We start from the raw sequence: 18,882 nt of genomic DNA on the forward strand, positions 1-18,882 counted from the left end.
AATTATCTTGATGTCTAGGAGATGTGCACTGAAGGAAATGCAAGTAAAACTGTCCTGTTGAGCCATGCTCACATACACCAGGAGGTTCTGCTGAGCTCTGTCAGAGGCATGTACAGTTCCCCACATTGCATCCAGGTCTCCTACACCTGTCTCCTACAGCCTGTCACCAGGCTTGGTTGAGAGGAGAGGTGGGGATAAAGGAAGATTACAGGGCATAGTGTGAGTATATTGGGATGTTCAGGTCACTGAGATCAGTTCCTTAAGCTGGTAAAAAGTTAGTTGCCTACTAATTTGTTCTCTGGTTAGATAATCCTGGCTCCCTCCGGCAGTCAGTGAATGCAGATATACAGCCTCTGGATGTAATTCATCTTAAGAAATGTGTCTAAGGGATGCATAAAGTGAATCTTCCTTTGGAGATACACATAATTTTCTATTAACATCAGGAAAAAGCCTGAGCAAATTGAGACAAAATGTCTGCAATTTGAAGAGATTAAGCTGTGTAGGACAAATTTACACCCAGAACCTATATAGCACCACTCTGTTGAGCGACAAGATTAAAAAACAAAGTAAATTTCTCCCCAGTAAATTTCAACACAGAATGCCCAGAATTCAGGACATTCTTACTTTTCTGTTTGTGAATTTCTATCAGTTCTCTCATGGTAGTTTTTGGTAGCTTCTAGGTGGCTTGGGAAGCTTTGTTAAGCTGGAAAAGTCAAACAGTTGCCTTCTTTAGGTCTCTTCATTCTCCAAGTAAAAAAAAAAAAGAGAAGTGTTTCAAAGGCACATAGTAGAAACTAGGGATATATGACAGCAAATAGGAGAATGATCTGTGCAGATGGTTGCGAAGAGAAGATGGGCTCCTGTGCTCCACAATTGTTTTTGCAGGTGAGATCTTTACCTTCTAAATATGAGGAAGTCTAAAGACTGGATAGGTTTGAAAGACACACATCTGCCTTTGAATTCTATTGTTATTATCATGGAATTGTTTTACATAATCGACACCTTTTACAAAACAAAGTGGTTTGGAAGATATTTTATTTATACTGAAGCTAAACTCTGCCTTACTTGTCTAGTCCCACTGAATACGGTATATTCACTGATGCATGGTTCTCTTACATTTCATATTTGTTATGAAAACCAAAATTCTTACTCTGAGCTATTTATGCTGGCAGCACTTCAAAGGGAGCAACTGCTTTACTTCATGCCAACCTCTGTAGCAGTGGGGAAGAATACCTCTCCTAAGATCACTTCTATCTTTTTAACCTTTCAATGCAGATTTGTCTGAACACATTTTTTTTTTTCCTCTAGCACATACCTGCAATGACAGAAACCCGTTTGATAAGACACTGACATAAGAAGTTTAGTGTTCTTGTTTAGTGAAAATAATTGACCTGTGAATCAAAACCTCTCTTAGTTTGTTTCTGCACTTGTTGTCAAAACAAATACAAGAATTTCCAAGCTGCAGAAACATAACAGCCTGCTCCTTGCAGAAGTGCAACCATTATTCGTTGTTGTTGCCAGAGCTGAGAAATATGGTCTGATCCTCCAAACCATGGCAGAGCACCAGCAAAAAGGGACTATTTATTGCAGTCAGGGTTGAGTCAAATATGTTAGTTTTGTGTCAGTAGCTCCTCCAGTTATTTCCCAGAAACTTTACCATGCACACGTGCAGGTCTTCCACCCTGGGGTATGCCTTGACTTGTAGTATAATAAAGAAATTCACAAGACCAGCTAAATTATTGCCATCAGCTCCCATTTATCTTCTCTTTTAATACCTTCCAGAAAAGGTTCAAGGGTTACTGTTTGTTTTGCAGAAGGAAGATATCAGACATGCCTTTGAGGGAGCCAAAGTGCTGGAGCTGCAGCTGTGCCACGTTGCAGAGGTGGGTGTGCTCTGCCGTGGCAGCACGGGGCACATCTCCAGTGGGCAAGGAGGCTGCATTGCTGTGCTGAGCACACCCATGTGGTGCTTGTCTTCTGCCAGAGAAAATTAAAGCATGGCAGGATGTGGCTGGCAGTGATTAGAGCATGTATACCATGCCCACTCTAAATGAAGAGAAAAGCCTTCATTGCCTGGGGGTCTGCCCATTTCCATGGGTTTCGAAGCATGTGAGTCCAGCCTAAATCTGCCTGTGTTCAAAGAACCATACAATACTCCAAGCTGTAATGCCTAGGGAATATCAGCTCACTGTGTTTCATGGGTGAGAGGTAGCATCACTGCCCCTATCTGCTTGCAAACTCTTGTAGATGTTGCCCTTTTCCAGATGTTCATAAAGGGGAGATGCTGATATAGTCACTATATTAGATGGTGGGCACCTGTCAGTGTCATTGCAGCAGTCTGTGTCTGAAGCACAGGTGTATTTTTTAGTAACTGAAGGTGGAAGATGGCACACCATCGTAAGTTAAAAATAAAATGGAGAGGTAGCACTTGGAAAAGCTCTAGATTGCAATAGTTGTGTATTGGCTTGTTTGCAACACACCTAATTTTGTTTTGATAAGATCAAGCCACATTTACTTGTCCATAATTTCTTCCTGGAACAGGTACATGTTTATCCATGGGTTTTATAACTTAGGACAGAGATTATGTCTCATTTGCCTGAGGCTAAACAGAAATAGAGGGGAACCCCATTTTTCTTGCCCAGTTTTCAGTGTAGAAAGGCTATATTTACGTTCACAATCTGTGCAGAGCAATGGGACCAGCTCCCCAGAGATAAACAGTCGGTGATGAAGCTGCTATGTACACCTTTTAGGGTGATTTACTCTAGACTAGTGCTAATCTGATTCCACAGACTAAATATCCAGGGACAGATGGACTGCATCAGGCAGGCCAAAAAGCACTAAATGGGGATGAATAGGAGATTTGCTTTGAAAGCACACCTCTGATCAGAATTAGAATTTGAATGCCCTATATGTTTGTAGGTGTACCCCAAGTCTCCTACCTTCCCTTCCTGGACAGCCTTTGCCTCTAACTGGAGTACTCCAGGACTAACACAGTTCTTTGAAAGAAAAAATATTCATCTAACAGCAGCTGCATTACACTCCATTTGAGAGTTATGTGTCCCTCTGTAGATATCCATGAGAGTCTTGAAAGGTATTTGTGGGTCATCACAAGTCATTCAGTGAGAGTGTCAGAGCTACTGCTGTGTGACTGCTCCTTCTGCAGAAATAGAAGAGTGCTAACAGGGGAAACCAGAAGAAATGTCTGCAGTTTGAATATAGATTCAAAGCTTCTGTCTCTGTCCTCTGTAGTTTGCTGAATATGAATAGATGCAATTACTGTAAACCTTGTACAACAGCAAGTGATGAAGACCTAGAATTTATGCGTATCAGTGCATAATAAATTATAATTAAACACCCCAGTGGTCACATACATCCTAATGTATTCCTGCTATCATATGTTTTTAGTTATTTTTTAATTTATGTATTTTCTGTTTGTTGTAATGCTCTCTTAAATATCCCTAACTTATTTTCCTACACAAATTTCATCTTTCTTTTGCTTGGCAGACACAACTAGTTTTTCATCTTACCACTGGGTGCATTTAAATTATTTATTTATCTTTATATGAACAGCATAAGTGCTGCCAGCACAACTTCTTGGAAAAATGCTAGGCTTAACCTCATTTTGTCATCTGTATGGTAGCCAAGCAGGGCACGCTGTTAGTGCTCTGTGAACAATGGGTATTATTGTTATATTAACTTGGTTTCATTTCTTGAGGGAGAAAAGAAACAATGGTGGATTTAGTAGGAGATAAACTAAATAACAGGCACATGCCCAATTTGGATTTTACTAAGAGCAACAGAGTAACTCCAGTTAACATCACTGGGAATGGGGTTAAGCTTTTAGGATTACATCTGTTTCCCCAGCTGTAGTAATCCATATGTTAGATTTCTAACCTCACCACAGGCTCTCCACATCAGTGGAGAGAAGCCATAAACTCCTGAGGGGCAGTCTGTCCATTGTAAGGTGCCCAGGACCGTGTGATGAATTGGCCTCCCCAGAATGATTGCATCATTCTGCTCTCCAAATTTTTAATGTTACAACATTTTTACTGATGTACATTGAACTATGAATATCTCACAGTGGTGTTTTGAATATGGTGAGTTTCTGTTAGAGGTTGGGCAGCATTTTCAAAGCCTACAGCTGGGCAACACTGGCCTTGCTCATATAGAGGAATACCAGGGAGAAATTGCTGAGCATCGGGTAGATACTTAACTCTAGAGCAGGAGCTGGCTTTAGCACACATTTTGCCTGACTTAGTGAGCCTTGAAACAGATAGTCCTCATCTCCATTTCTTTTACAATCACTATTGCTCTCAAACTCAAGGACTATTGAATTTCCAGGCAGATTTTCTTCCACGGCTGAAGGCTTCACACAGAAGTCCCTCACTTCATTTTCCACCTGTAATGACTGCAAAATGAGCTTCACATGCTGCACCTGCATGGTGGAGTCTTTCAGTAGCACATTCCTTTTCATTTGCAGGGTTTGCTAAATGACGTTCACCATGGCTTTAGTGCTGAGGTGAATGGATGGCATCTTTAGAGAGGCAGAGCTTCCCCTCACCTATGATGTAGATTTTTTGTTGCATTTCTCTGCTAACTAGGTAAAATTCTAACACATTAGAATATTGTTATGTGCCTTCTATGTCCTATTGCTGTTAAAAGTAGAGCTGGTTTGCCAGGACAGGATTAACCATATTTAATGCTTTTGAGAAAGTCTGAGATTATTTGCCACCTGTGTACTTCTGAAAAGATCAAAACCAAGAATCTCTTCTCTGAAAATCAGCACTTGTTCTCTCTGAACTAATGAGATCTGGGTTTGAGGCATTGACCAGAGGTAGAACAGATCTTGATGCCTTCATCTGTGTATAACTGCAGACTTCTGTACTGATCACTTTAGCAGATCTGTCTGTGGGATACACTTTAAAACACCTACAGTAATGTGGCAGATCTAAGCCAGATTTTCATGGACTGAAACTCAAGGAGCACAGTGGATAAGTAGGGTTTGGAGCTGAATCACAAGCAATTATTCTCACTTACTATAAAATGTCTTTACATGACTTTGACAGAAGCTACAATCAGCCTACATGCAGAGCCATTGCCTCTCATGCACCCGATGTAAGGCTCAGATGCTGCTTCCTGCTGCCTCTGGTGCTGCTGCCATGTCCCACACATGTAAAGCACAGCCAGAAGTCACACAAATCCCAGCTGCAGCCTAGCTTGACAGCATGTCCCCAGCCATGTGTCCCCCTCCCATGCACATAAGCCTTTTTGGCCATCATCCAGCACAGTTCTGCTTCATGGATCAAAAGAGGACACTCTTGGGAAGTCTCCCTATCAGGTCAAAAGTTCCTTTGCATTTCCACTTTAAAGTGAATTTGGAGCACCTGAAGTTTGGATCCATTTTTATAATGTCATAACTGAAAATCAATGCAGCTCTGACAATAGATGACGTTGAGTGAGAAAGCTGCAGTTTTCAGAATATGAACACACAGTAGAAACAGGTTTCTGCTAGAGACGAAGGGACAGCTGATATCTAGAGGAGAAAAAAAAAAACCGTGGGGTTAACAAAAAAAAGTCTGAAAGCATTCCAAAACGTTTCACCAAAGAAAGTCCAAATGTTAGTGACAGATGTTAATGATGTTGCTTAATGCTTGACTGGCAGGTAGTCAGACACTTGTGAACTGAGTGTGGCTTAAGAGCTTACTTGAAAGCAAATAGAAGCTTGAAATGAGGCAACACTGGTTCCTGGTTCTGGGAGAAACATGGGAACTGCTGTGAGCTGTGAACACACATCTGTTTAGCCCAATATCCTGTCTTAAGCAGTGGCCAGTGGCAGATGCTTTAGAAAAGAAAAGAAATACAGCATGTATGGAGCATTCCTTCCCCTCCTGTAATCCCCCAGATCCTGGCAGTCAACAGTTTAGGGACTCCCTAATGCCAGACATTGCATCTGGACTGTTGTTTTAATAGCTACCAATGGACCTATCTTCCATAAATTTGACTAATCCTTTTCTGAACTCATTTATACTTTTGGCCTCTGCAGTATCCTATGGCAACAAACCCTTGGGTTGAATTATGTCGTATGTTAGGAAGAACTCTCTTGTGTGTGTTTTGAATGTGGTTCTTGGTAATTTCACTTTCGTCTCAGTTCCTGCACAGTTAAAAATAGTGAATGACTGTCCCTCTCTCAGTCTCTTCAGGATGGCTCATTTTAGAGATCCACCATTTCCCTTAACCAAGCTGCAAATGCTTACTCCCTGAAAACTCCTCTGTACTTCAGCAGCCTGTCATGCAGTGCTTCAAACAGGGTTACCCTACAATTAAAATATGTTCACCATGTAATACTGCTTCCCATATCCTCTGCCTATGTATAACCTCTCTATAGTGGACTGTGTTTCACATACATTTGAACCAAATCCTTGTATAAATAACTACAAATGTTTCCTATTTCTTGTTCCTCTTACAAGAGCTGATATGGTGGGTGCCAAGCACCATGGATGTTAATAGAGGGAGGAGTGAAATGCTCTTGCTTCAGGTCATTTCTACCGACTGTGCCGTGCATCTCTGCAGGGCTTCAGGGACCAGCCCCAGCTGGGATCCCCTCTTCCCCTCACAGTTTCAAGGTTACCACCACGGCTGTCATTGTACTGGGAAGTGGAAAAGAGATCAAGAGGTCTGTTGAAACCTGACAGCACTGCACAAACCTGCCTGTGAAGAGCCATCACAGCAGAAGGGTGTGAAGGGGTTTCCTGGAGGCTGAGCTTTTGCCCCACTTCTTTTCTCTGGCTGCTGGGAGACTTTTCACTGCCCTGCATGGGAAGGGTGAAGGAGGAGCCCTGGCTCTGGAGTCCAGGTGCAGTTACATGAGAAGCAATACCGTTTTCCTGGTCTCCTTTTAAATGTATTGTTACAGCTGCTAACTTGTGCTATTTCCCTTAAGGAGTCCCTGGTTCCCATCCTCCCCACAGCACTTTCCAGCCTGCAGTGGGAGGCTCTGCTGAAGAGCAGCCAGGCTGCCCTGAGCATCTCAGCCACGCAAAGAGAAAAACAGACAATTTCCAAGCAGCCCTTGATTTACGAGTGCTTACCCAGCTAAGGTGATTAGCCCAAAATGTTGACCTAAAGCCACCAGTGGGAGGCAGCTCCATTGCTGTTGTAATTGGCCTTACCTCATACCCTCAGATCAGTATCTGATTTATCACCACAGCGGTTCTGCCCTAAAGTACTGAGCCTAAATGTTCTCCGGCTTCCCTGGTGGAGAAATCACAAGCAGATAGGTTTGGAGCCAAATTTTCAGAGGCAGCTTCCAAATGTTTTCATCTCTTTCAGCCCTTGAGCTTTTGGGTGCATTACAATCGAAATAGGTGAAAGCTCTAAAATCAGGAAGGCTGCTTCATTAAGCACAGAAAATCTTGGTGCCTGCTGATGGGCTAGATCCCTCTACCATTATTATTCCCCTCTGAAACCATAGGACACCATTCATGAGCTACCCAAGAGTGTTCACAGAAAATACATGCACCATAATCTGAAAAATAGAAAAGTATGGTAATTAGCTATGGTAGATGCTCCAGTGGCCATGTTTGCTAGCAATAGTTAGTCTAATTTTTGTGCGTTAAACCCCAATTAGTCCACTCAGGTTTAAACATGCACGTACATGTTTTACTGAATTGATGCTGCACTGCATAAAAATGACATTTCTGACTGTAAATTTTGAATGTACTCTGGCAATAGAAAGGAAGCATGCGAATCTGCAGGGCACTTTGAGGCCCTTGTGAAATACTGTCCTGGATTTTGGCAGCTGAATTTGACATTAGAGCCAGAGGCTGAAGAAAAATATATTCAGATTTCTATAGTAAACACATCTAGCAGACCTTAACTTTAGCTGTGAGTCTATTAGCACTTGCATTCAAAAACTGCATTTTTAATATGTTGTGTCATTTACTGCTATTTAAAATATTTTCTGCTCTGTTAAAAAAACATGTTATTATGTACTACAGGATAACTTGATCTTGAAATGACAATATTTGGTTTTAATATTTACATTTCTTTGAGCAAGTGTGTGTACACCTCCTCAGTTCTAATAATCTATGTTCATGTTTAGCAATGGTGAACTAGAAAAAAAAACAAAAAAGAAATGGTGCATTGCACATGAAAATTGAGCATGGATAATTGTGAAGTGTCTTTTTGAGAGTCACTGCACTGTAGCTGGAAGGTCACTGCTAAACTGTGGAGCAATTATAGTCCTCAGAAGAACAGCTTTACTTCTGTTTTACACTACAGTAACTTAATGAAGTGAAATTGGACCAGTGCCATGACATTTAAGGAACTGTGTTTTGAAGCCTCCTTCACACTAAAGTAATTTGCTGTGACATGTCACACATGTCTCAGAAACACATTCAGGGATAAATCATTAAAATGGCCATCTATCATTGCACTGTAGCCTTGCACTGAGGATATCACACCAACGTTCACTGTATTTCCCACCTGCTATGGGAGGTGGATGTCAGAGAATGTGGATGGCTAACAGAGGAATCATTTCAGAGCTCTGAGTGCAGCTGTATTGCTGTGCCTGAAGATGCTGTGTTCATACTTTTCTCATTTGGAGTGTCTTTTGCACACCATGGCAAGTCGTTGCTGGGTGGTGGGTGCTGGCACTTTTCAGAGAAGCATCTTCCCTAAGACTGCAAAGGGTCTGGGGAAGGCCCTTCACTCACACACTTGAAAGTACTGTTTGTTTCAAAGCTCTATACATGACACATTTCCTACACTACGAACAGTAAATGCTGGCCAAAGGAATTAGCTGCTCAACCCTCAAGCTATCAGTGGTACATCAACCCTTGAAATATCAGTGGTACATCACTGAGATCTTCTATTATTGCCTTCTGATTGCATTGGTGCAGACAAAGTTCAGCAGTGAGGTTGTCTGTTGGAAGATGCAGCTTTCATTCACACTCCAATTCCTGCTATGAAGCTCTCCTTGCTGCAGAAAGTCTGTGTGACACTGAAAACCTGCTCACCTGCTATTCGCAGCTGGATGGGACCCAAAATGAGAAGCTATTTGCAAAATGCAAAGCATTTGGCAAGATAGTAGCACCATCAATATTTATCCAGATTTAGGCAAACTTCCTCCAAACTCACAAACTCCATACTGGGTTGAAAATTAGCTGCTAGCAGAAATTTTCTGGAGGGAAGAAGACTTCAACTTTCTTAGTCTTGCTGGTTTCTTCTTTTAAGATGAGCACTCGAGATTTTGTCTTCCAGATTCAGAGCTATAAATACATAAAAACAAGCATGGGTTTTTTTGGGTTCTTGCTGTTTCTCTGTTGACAATTCAGGAAGAAAAAAGCCTCAGGAACATACATCTGGTTCCATGAAACTCCATGCTTGTGCAATAGATCCCTGCCCGACCTCTGAGGTTGCTGGATGACCATCAGCTCCAGAGTCAGCATCCTAAGCAAGGAAAATATATTTGCACAAGTTACAAATAAAACAGCCATGATCTGGGAAATTAATGGTTTTCCTAATCTGATGAAAAATAAATGCTTAGAGACTGAAATAAGTCTTTAAATCTAACATTATAATCTTAGACTTTTCAAACAATCATTCTTGCAGAATGGCCATCAGCTTTTTGGGAATTCAGAATGGCATTTCTAGAAAACTTTATTTTACCTCTAGAGCAACTAAAGTCTTAATGTTTTAAGCTGATTCATACTCCATGCCACACCACAGCCTAAAGGGTGGCTCAAAACAAAGAGCTGTAGATCAATTTACATGCCTGGACAATACTGAAATTGCAAGATGTTTGTTCTCAAGTTTTTTATTTCTAAAAAACATGATTTTTTTAAGATAGCATTTTAAGTAACTGCTTTAAGTCACATTTTACTTTCTCATACTCTTACTCATATTGTTTCTTTTAGAAACTTAACTATTACTAAGTAACAAATAATCCTTATTTTCTGATTCCTGTAAATGCACCTTTTCAGCCCTTTCCAGTTTCTGTTAAGAAAATCAAGGAGGAGGGGGAATTCTGCTTAAATTCCCAGGCACGTTGCAGGTGCATTTGTTTGTATTAAGAGGAATGTCTAACAGAATCCTCCTTTGTGACACACTACAGAAACTTTTCAATTTTCTCTCATTAGCTGGTGGTACTTCCTCCTCAATAAGGTAACTATTGTGCTGCTTCAAACCTGATCTGGGAAACACTGTGGAGCTGTCAACTCATCAGCCCCAGAAAATGGATAGTTAATCTTTTCAGGTGACTTGTTTCATTTCCTGTAGCTCATGTAAAATCCAAATATTTAGCTACCACAAACAGTGAGTTCTTCACCTGGGTTTCACTGATAAAGCAACAAAGATAACTTCTAAACTTTTATCTCTCTTTTCTTTTACTTTTCTGAAGTGTTAAAATTAATGCTACTGCATGAATAGACTCTCATTTCTAATGTCACAGTAGAGCACGTTATTATAATAGTATATAATTACATTTTCAGGGGGTTCAATTGTGTTTGCATGAGGTTTAAAAATTCATCTTCACTTTACATTTTCTCTGGTACTTTCAGATATTTGGTTCCCATCCATTGGATATGATGCACAGAGCACATTTGACTTCTAAGTCTTTCACTGGTCAAACCCTGGAGATGGAGGATGCTTTGTGCAGGACGAGGTTCCCATAATTTCACACACAGGGCTGTTTTTTAAAGGCCAGTCAGAATCTCACTGTCAAAAAAACTTCATCACTACAGCTTAGTTGCTCATCCTCTTGACCTGCTTTAAGACTGTCTTTGTGCTTTAGTATGACCTTCATGATGATTCTGTAGACAAAAGATAGATTGTGATGGATAAGAAACATATGAGGCATTTCCATCTCAGTAGAAATAAATCATAAATTGTTCACAACAAAACAGGTGGCACTGGAAGACAGCTCTTATAAACTCTGTGCTGAGGCCCAGCATCATAGCAAAAGTTAAAGAAAAAAGTTTTTTACCGGGGTGATATAACACAAAATTAAACCATTTTGCATCTTAAGAGCATTAAAATTAAACAGGGAAAGACTTTGTCTCTGAAAGTAACACGGGTGTGTGAGGCTGTTTGTTCTTTTTTATTTACTTTGGGGTTTTCTTGGGCTTTTTTCAGAGACAGGTCTTTCCAATCAGAGTCTTTGGGGTGCCCTCTGCACCTTGGTGGGCACCCACTGAAACCTTCATGCTCAGGAGCACATGTACCAAAAGGATACGGAAAGACAGGAGTCCTGGGAAGCAGAGACCTACTGAGATCCATGGCAGTGTCTAAAGATGACTCCTGAAAAAATACCCAAAGCTGCCCTCTTTATGCACTGGCTTTTTAAAACACCAGAAACTAGATTCCTAAGAGATAGGAAAGAAATGTCCTGTATTGCAGAGAAACACTTTCAGTCTACTCGTTTACTTAATGGAGCAGGGGTGGATTCCACCTCAGAGCTGTTGAAAAGCAGAGTCAGAGGCACAGAAAAAGGTTGCCTCTGAAAAGGGTTTCCCTCTTCTTTGCTTAAAAAAAAAAAAAAAAAAAAAGTTATTCTTGGAAGATGTGGCATGAAATCAAGCTGCAGATTCTTATGTCAGTGGCAATGGGCGTTTACCCTATGGACTAGAAAGCACAACCAGACAGTGTTTTTGGAAAGTTGCACCAGAGCAAAAATTCCAGACATTTTTAAGTGGAGGTACCTTCAGTGCATTCATTTCACATCCCAGTACACATCTCTGATTTCTAGGCTACTCCTCCAGAAAGTGGCTTATAGTTCAGGATTTAATGTGTAAAAGAAGACAATACTGGAAGGAAAAGAAGCAAAAGAGAGGGGGAACTAAATATGAAAACTGGAAAGAGAGAACACAAAATATAGAATTTAAAGGGGTATCTCTGGGCTGAACAGTCTGGTAAGAGTGATCTTGGTCCCTTCTGAGCTCACTCTGACCACCCTTCTATGTTATAATTTATTAATATAGTCATGATAGCCTGGAGATATAACTGTGATGGCACAAAACTTGATGTGCCCCTAGTGACCTCTTAATCCTTCTGTTTCATGGTGTTCTTACTGCTCAAAAGCATTGCAGTTTGCAGTGCAAAAAAACCCAAAACAAAACAAAACAAAAACCCAGCACATTAATTTTACAATCCTGAATACCAAAGGAAGCATGATAGATAACGTTTACATTTTGTTCCAAATAAATTTTTAGTAACAAATATTATTACAACAAATACCAAAGAAACTTAGAATTGCTAAGTTCTTTTGGAATTGCTTTTCCATTGACTTTTGGAGGACCTCATAATCCTTCCCTATATATCACAGTTCAGAAACACTGAAGCCTCCTTTATCACAACCAGCTGACCCAATCTCAGCTGTTCTTTGAAAATAAAAACACATGTTTTCTTAGTTACTCCATTTAGTCCCTTTCCTCAGACAGATTTTGATGCCAAAACTTACAGTTTTATGAAACAGCAGTAGCTGCTCCATAGTTGTACTTGAAGGTGGATTCCAGGCAGGATACCCAGGTTCATCTCTATGCCTCAAACAATCACCCCAAGTAAGTCCTATCTTATGAAGATTTTTTTGCTTTACCTAACACTATAGTGGATTTTTTTTCCCCTGAACACCTGATCAATAAGAGCTGAATATACAGTGTTTCAAACCATTCCACCCTTCACTTCTGGAATGCTTTCCTAAGTTTTTTTGGCTTTTCATACCTTCAAAATGACTTGGCCCACAAGCACTGAATGTGTTTTGTTTTGTTAGCCTCACTAAGAGGGGGTTGTGTTTGGGCAGGTTGTATTTAATGTAAACATAGATAAAAATAAACTGACCTTTTGCTGACTTCAGGCTTTGAACATGGTTTTGCAGGTAGGAGAAAGAAAAACCATAGGCTACTGACCTGGGAAGAGTATAAGGCTGTGGGAGAACGCACTGGAAAATGGCAGAGGAAGGGAGCAGGAATGTCATCACTTCTATTCCTCATGGGGATGTTGGAGGTGTAGCAGAAGATGTGCTTATGACCTTGTTTGACCTCTTTGCATATATTCACAGCCCTTGCATCTGTGATGCAAAAGCAAAATGTCCTTTAAAACAAGCTATTTGAAGATACAAGCAAATCGAATTCAGTGCTTGTTGTTTGCTTTTTCTGCCTTTACCTTAAAGCCATCTGCATGGTTCTGGGAAGTCCCCAGAGATCTCTTCTGCCACAGAAATGGCAAAAACATTATAAAAAGATTTGCAAAATCAAGAAGGAGAAAAAATGAATTGTCCTTACAAGGCACCTTGAGAGCAAAGGATGCTGACTACTGTGTATCTTGAACTGTTCTTGTGGCAGTGGTGCAATATGATAAATTTAGTTTAAGGATGACTGGGAATTCTGAAGCTAAGTATTCTTTATCAAAACATGCCAATTCATTAAAACAATACATTGAAATGTCTGTGATGTTTTATAATGGAAAAAATAAATCTTTTTTTAATGATGTAGATATTTCATTGTGACATTTTTAAAGAAAAATATACCATTCTAATATTTGAAACAATATTTTATTTCAAAGCCTTATCTATGGTGATATGCTTGCTAAATGGCCTCAAAAAAAAAACCCTGAAATCTTGTAAAATTACTGAAGATAGTATCAAACCTAGAAATAGTTTATAAAATGTCCTTGATTAGTCTTTGCAAAGTTCCAGTTTGTGAAGCTTTCTGAGATCATGATTATTCTTCCCACAGTGAAAAAAACCTGTGAATGAAAAGCTCAAAGACATCCATATGTGAAGAAACTGTTTCCCACTATCTTTGAGAATGTCTGGGAAACATAAGAAAACCACTGACAATTAGTGGCCACGTAAAAGAGTTTGCTCTTCCGCTTTGTAATCATAAAATGCATTCATCTGGCAGCACTGGTTTTGAAGGAACTGGTTTAATGGATCCAAGTGTGGCAGATGTTCTATTTGCTACAGCAACTGTAAATTCATTCTGGGAATTTGCAGCACCTTCCCAGAGAATGCATGTGAGTCTCTTTTCACACAGACCTCTCTTAAAGAAGAAAAAAAAAAAAAAAAAACAAAACCCTGCAAAAATAACCAAGGAAACAAACCAGCATCCCTTCTTGCTGCAACATGCACAGCAAACTTCCTTTCCACTGGTCTGTGGTTCCCATTCAGTATTCTGTATTTCCCAGGGTAAAAACCAAGTGTAGCAGTATTTCAGTAATCGGTTGCAAATGAACACATTATTCTCCAATTTAAGTCATCAGGGAACTAGAACACTGAGCAGACTAACAGGTACTTTCAATAAAAAATTAAGTGTTACAGATTCTCTCTGCCTAAGCTGGCTACCAGTCAGGGTATAATACAGTTATCTCAATATTTATTATATAGTCTTTTAAAGTTTTCATACCAAACTGTCATAATCAACTAAAAGCAGCATCAATATGGACTGTTTCTGGACAACCATACTTCCCCATCCTCACTTTGTATTCTGCATTCCAGATAAATATTTGCTTTCACTTCTGAGTTTGAAAACTGGCCCTCTTCATACTCTCCTCAATGCCCATGTGAAATAAATCATGTATCTTTCATTTCTTCTTGTCTTTGTAAGTTCCACCTTTGTGGTGACTTTTTTTGACTACAAATGAGCTTCTTTTTTGGTTGCCTGGTTTAGCTTTGACTGCATTTACCAGGTGATACCCTAGAAGGATTCCTACTGAGCACTTGACAAGGTGTTATTTTGGTTCCCCTTTTTCTACAGGCACTTTAACCATGCTGGGTTCTGGCCCAGTGGGGCTCAAGCTCACACTGACTCAGAATCTGCAGTGTGGTTTTGCCTACAGTAGGAAGAATTAATGTGGCTTGGACCTAAGGGCTTCAGTATGGATTGTTCTGTAAAATGATGGTGAAGACATGCATTAATCTTCTGGGATTAAAATCTATAGTCTTTTGGGGGTTTTTTTCTAGTCTTCTGAGGTCAACATATAATGTCATGATAGCTGAAAAACTGACAGGTATTCCCTTCTTTTTTTCTGATACTGTCTACTCCCATCAGATTCCCAGGGAGTGAGGAACTCTCTCTTGTTGTCCCTTGAAGGTGATATCACTCAGGCTTCATTTTTTATGGCAAATTTTAATTATGAAATAGTGACTGAATCACACCATCTTGTGACTCCATTTTGAGGAAACCGAAACATATAAACTTCCCGCCCCGCTAACTGAATGGAGCCATGTGCCATAGGTTTGTTTACAGAATATGGGCAGATAAATGGGAAGGGACTTTGGAGAGAAAATAACAGAGCAGAAAATATCCCAAAGGAAGTTAATCTGAAGAGAAGAAGGTGGAAGGTGAGAAGAAGAAAATCAAAGTGGCTATGCAAGACTAAAACTAAGAGCAGCCATGGGAAGAACCATGCCCAGTGTAAATCATCAGTTGCCACAGTAGTCCAAAACCAGTGTTTTTGGTTTTTCTACTTGAAACTTGAAAGCAAGAAACATTTTGAGAGCTGTGGCTTAGAGTCCTTTGTACATGGGAAATCAGAAGTGTCGAGGAGCCTGCCTGTCAAAATTGAAAATAATTAGGTAATTTTTTTACATCCATTTTTTGCATGTTTCAGATTCCCAAAAGACCTTGACGGCAAGAGAGCAGGCTCTGAATTTTTCCACATCATCGCTTTTCATGACCTGGTGGAATATTGCCCATCAGACATAAATTCTAGCTGAAGATACAAACATTGCAGCACAAGCCATAGGTTCTTCCAGAAACAGAAATTCCAGAAATGCCTCAATGAACTGTGGAAGAATGGGGTGCTGAGATTGCCAGCAAATTCTCCATCACTTCTTTCTGCATTTATCAAATAAGGAAGGTGGAGTGCTGATTCCAGCTCCCTGAAAAAGGGGTGCTGTGGAGTTTGCTCTGTCTGATGGGTTAGATGATGGAGCAAGAGAGGAAGACAATGTAAATACAAACTCTGTGTGTGAGCATGAATGTGCCTGAGTATGCTGGGAGGGGAGGAGGTGGGGTGAGGGACCCAATCGGTTCTGCTAGGCTGGCAGAGACTTTCCTTGTCTGATGGTGTCTGAGGATAACTGACAAATCCTTTTGCTTTGATCTTGGAGCTATGGAAATCCACCTCATGTTGCTGTTTTGAAAGCTTGTGGGCTCTTTTAATTATTTCATTACCTAGGCTAAGTAAAAGAAACAATGTGGTTTGTTTTAAATTAATGGCTGTCCATTCATTATTGCAGTGTCTCTGAATATTTTCCTCTGCTGCCTCTCTGTAAGGTCAACCCCTGATTATTGTTCAAGTTTGCTGGGTTTCACTCAACTTCTGAGACTCAGAGGTAAATGGAATGTCCTTCTGTAACCACACCATAAGTAACCACAGTGGTGGCCATTCTGAAGTGAATCATTCACCTCAGGATGGAGGTCTCAGTAAGAAACATGCCCTTTAACAAGTCCCTAAATCACCTCTATATTGAGCTCAGAGCAAGGTGCCCATCCCCAGAAACACAGGCTCTGAGATGGGACTGATCTGCCTGGGGACACCCCAAAACCAACATAGCACTGGAGACACAGGAGGAACACATCTCTTACAACTTTACTCCCACCTTGTCTATACAGTCCCATATTACTATTGCCATTAACTTTTTAATATCCTCCAACTCTTTCATCAGGTATTTCAGCTACTCCTCTTTCCTCAGTCCTCAATTATTTTTTAAACTCTTTGGAGCAGGAGTGGTTTTCACTCCTTACTTTCTCCCTTGTTCTTCATTTGGGTTTGACATTGCTGTTGTAAAAATATTTTCAAAAATAACACAAATTGAATGAAATTGTTTTGGTGTCTTTCAGGAATGCTATATCATTAAATATAAATGATCATTTGGAGAACATAATTAAATATAAATGATCATTTTGAGAGTATCTTTAGCTGAAAGCATTTTGTTTCCTCAAGTATTAACATAATTTAAGTTGTTTGTTATACGATAGCATCGGCTGAATTTGTTGTGCAAAGCTGTGCTGCAAAAACCAGGTTTCTGATTCATGAGAAATTTAATTAAAAGGCCAAACCAAAACAAACAAACAAACAAAAAAAGGGTTTAGTCTAAACTATAACAAAACCTAGTTTTTCTTCCCTCTTTCTCTCTCTTTGTCTCTGTTGCATTCCCTCACAGCTCTCCTGAGCCAAAGCTCTCCACACCATAACTCCAGCAAAAGACCTGGGATCCCCCTGGATTTCTGGTTTCTTCTGTAGAAGCTGGAGATGAAACTAGTGAACTGAATGTAGGTTCTCAAGTCCACAAAAGAGTCCTAAATTTCTGGAGTCCCAGAGCCTTCTGTATCAATCTGGGTATGAGACCCCTGCCCCTGTCATCAAGTTATTGCAGAACAGCTTAAAGACATTTGCCAAACGGAGTAGGGTACCCTCATCTTCCCATCATGTCCTTGTGTCCTGCAGTGTGAGCTGGGTGGGATGGTGAGAGGGGCAGGAGATGAACAGTCCCTTGTTCCTGTCTGTGGGTGCTCGGAGACATGGGATGTTAAAGGATCTGACCTGAACTTCAGAGGTCACTGTGTGCTCACGTATCTCTGGTCAAGCCTGGCTGCTCAGAAGTGTGTCCGTGAGGAGGTCTCTTACTGACAGCTGACAGTGCTGCTAGGCAGAAAAAAAAAAAAAACAGCAACATTTCAGGAGCTTCCAAAATCCTTTTGCTAAGAATCATTGAAACCAGCAAGTAGTTCAATCAGAATCCAGCATATGGCAAATAAGGCAGACTTGGATAATGCAGGGAAAAAGAAATATTAATGTGCTTTCTCCTTCCCATGATACCTTCCAGCCTGTGTTAAGAATAAGGAAATTTTATTTTAGAAGAGGAACCCTCTGATAGAAAAAAAATAATTAAAATCCTGTCCATTAAAAAAGAAGAGCAACACAGTGTCTACATCATTAGGAACAGTCTCTGACACACACACACACAAAATAGTAACATGGTACAGCTCTGATGGTCAGTGGAAATAAAGAAAGTGGACTGGTACAGTAGGGGGAATAACCTTTTCTTACACATACTTGTTGGTTCAGTTTTGATGTGCAGCTAGGATTTCAGACAGGCAAATTCTTCTGCAAGTGCAGAAGGTGCTGAAACGCAGCTCCTGATTTTCCCAGCTTTCCTTCACTGCCTTTGTGGCTTCAGGATTGTCCCCTTCATGTTAATTCCTTACCTAGTACTTGCATTTCAGGTTTTCCTGTTTTGGGGGACTACCAAAGGTCACAGATCAGCAAAAGTGGTGGGTACAGAGTGATTCAGATACACACCTGAAGCTTTCACAAATGGATTAAGGAGATCTGCTTTTTCTCATCTTCCAAATACTTACAGAGATATTTACATTTTACACTTTTCTTTTTCTTCACAAACAGTGGGGTGGTTCTGTACTTGTGGGCAGGAGCCTGGAAGCTGGGGAAGATCCCTGAGGAAAGAGCACCAGGACACCCCACAGAGCACACAGCTGGAGCCTGTTGAAGGGCCGCAGAGCTTTTGTTGTGAGCTTGACTCCCTCGGTGGAAAGAAAATGAAGCAACTGAAGTTTGGGACCGAAAATAAAAGTGTCATGAAGTGTTACCATTGAGAAGGCAGGCCCAGCCAGGTTTTTCAAAACTTCCCATATCTTCCCTGGCTTTTGACAGCTTCTCAGATAACTCACATGGTGAGGCAGACATGTTGCTGCAGCAAGCACCAGGTGGAAAAAATCATGGTAACAGCCTGTTGCAAGGCTCTTGTTAGCATGGCAAGTTTCATATCGACACCTGGTGTGCAGACACCCCGGCCTCCACATGCACACACACCCAGCCTGGCTTTTAAAGAGCTATTGGGCTATTTGCCCTGCCTCTGTGCTC

At 40.6% G+C, this 18,882-nt stretch overlaps 1 long non-coding RNA gene across 2 annotated transcripts; it reads left to right on the forward strand.

Moving 5' to 3' along the window:
• The first annotated feature begins 160 nt into the window (after window positions 1-160).
• Window positions 161-18,617, forward strand: LOC139791800 (uncharacterized). Of its 2 annotated transcripts, none has more exons than XR_011724022.1 (4): window positions 161-219; window positions 681-885; window positions 1,815-1,883; window positions 18,406-18,617. It is a non-coding gene; the product is annotated as an uncharacterized lncRNA (long non-coding RNA). The 2 variants fall into 2 exon arrangements; XR_011724021.1 differs by lacking the exon at window positions 18,406-18,617 and adding an exon at window positions 10,560-10,690.
• The last annotated feature ends 265 nt before the right edge of the window (window positions 18,618-18,882 follow it).

Source organism: Heliangelus exortis, chromosome 1, assembly GCF_036169615.1.
Source record: "Heliangelus exortis chromosome 1, bHelExo1.hap1, whole genome shotgun sequence".
In the NCBI taxonomy this organism is placed as follows: Eukaryota; Metazoa; Chordata; class Aves; order Apodiformes; family Trochilidae; genus Heliangelus; species Heliangelus exortis.